Here is a 1,944-nt window from a genome sequence, read left to right on the forward strand (position 1 = left end):
GTGTGTGTGTGTGTGTGTGTGTGTGTGTGTGTGTGTGTGAGAGAGAGAGAGAGAGAGAGACTAGAAGATTGTAGTATGCTTGTGTTTCTTCACACTGTTGATGGATCCTGCAACATAAATAAGTGTTTGTCATTGATTCACTTGTGTTTTGTCTCAGCAGCATTTTTCTTGTGTTTACTCCAGGTCTTCTGTGCTCTGTGCTGTGAATTGGAACTTTATATAGGAGTTTATAAAATAAAATAGTGTAGTTTTTTATGATTTGGCTGGATATTACTGTAATGAGTGATTTAAATCTGGAGTAATTGGATTATTACAGAAACGCGTAATTTAACCTCTACAGAAGAAAAGGAGCACTTCTTTAACTTCTTTAGCTTTTTTACAATTTAAATAGACCTAAATGTTGTCATGTCATTGTACTTCAGGGCTCATTTTCTTGCTGAATCATTTGTCAGTAACATGTTGATTTTTCTTTTGAAAGCGCTTTAGTTGAAATATAAAATAATAAATGTTTCAGCTACACTGACACGAGCTCATAAAGTCCAACACAAGTCATTCCTTAAAGAGCTAATCTGATGCATGTTCTTTTAGTGCCATCATTTGATGCAGGAGGATGATTTGTCAGTTTTCATTAAATTTACATTCTAATGAGCAGGTTTAGTTTGAACCTTACTCACAAAGATCCTATGTTTTCATTTTTTTCCCTAAATTATTAGGCTTTCATAAGTCAGACTTGTATTTTGGGCACGGAGCTCTAAATTATTTGCGTATGGTTGTATATTTCCCACAGAATCGCTTATGTGTTTATTTGATGTTTTGGTTAAAGACTTTGATCGAATGTTTCGAAATAACATTGTAAAAGTTGCAAATTCATCTGATTTCTGATGTTCTTTGTACCAAAATACTTTTGTGAGTGTAAGGATTTTGAAGCCTTACCTAAACGCATCGTATCAGATCTCAACTTAGTGCCTTTTTGTATACAAAACATTGAATTTGCAACTAATAAAATGCTTTGCTCTCAGTTAAAGTTGTAACGGATTTATTCTGAACTTAATGACCGATTTCAACTTGTGTTTTAGTGAGATGTGATTCATCTGAGAGGAATAAATAAATTTAAATGAAGTTCTCCGTCGGCTGAGTGGCAAATTAAGAAGTGCCATACTTAATTATTGCTTGTGACTATGCAGAGAGCTTTTTGCAATGATGGATCTGATCTTGACTGAATTAAGATAATCCAAATTATTTCTCTGAAACACACTATAATTAACTTTATTTGAAAAGGGACAGTGTACAGCTCAAAGTAAATGTCACCATTTGATTCTCTGAAGTTAATGTAGTTGTTTGAACAATGCAGTTAATAGGTAAATTATGACCATAATGATGAGCTACTGGCTTGTCAGAGCAGAGCCTAAACACAAAGTAGACTACTGGAGTTAGTCTAGATCAGAGGGCTTCAGTGTGAGCAAAGCACAGATCAGATGATGTGCTCACTGAATGTGTGCATTTGGTTATTTCATGCCTCCATTTATCAAGGTGCTGCAGCATGTTGGATACATGTTGATGTGTATTTAAAGATAACGGGGGAAAAAAATAATAAAAAAATAATTGCAGTACCTCCGTTTCCCCACTAGAGGTTGTGACTACATCGTTAAAGACCTCTGGTCTAGTTTGACTAGTCGAGATTAAATGCATTTTCAACAGTTTCTCTTTGCTGCCAAAAGAGTGAACACTTTCATATGGACTTTATTATTATTATTATTATTATTATTATGTGTTTGCCTCACAGCTTTCCAGTTAAAAATTTAGTGTCAGAACAAAAATGTGTATGCAGGTTTATAAAATTACATTTTTATAATGTAAAATTTGTATATGCTGGAGTTGGTTTAAGATAGTAGCAATCCATTTTTGGCTTTACCTCTTAGCTTATCAACCCAGTCTTATATATAT

The sequence above is a fragment of the Austrofundulus limnaeus genome, unplaced genomic scaffold (assembly GCF_001266775.1).
Source record: "Austrofundulus limnaeus strain Quisiro unplaced genomic scaffold, Austrofundulus_limnaeus-1.0 Scaffold285, whole genome shotgun sequence".
Classification (NCBI taxonomy): domain Eukaryota; kingdom Metazoa; phylum Chordata; class Actinopteri; order Cyprinodontiformes; family Rivulidae; genus Austrofundulus; species Austrofundulus limnaeus.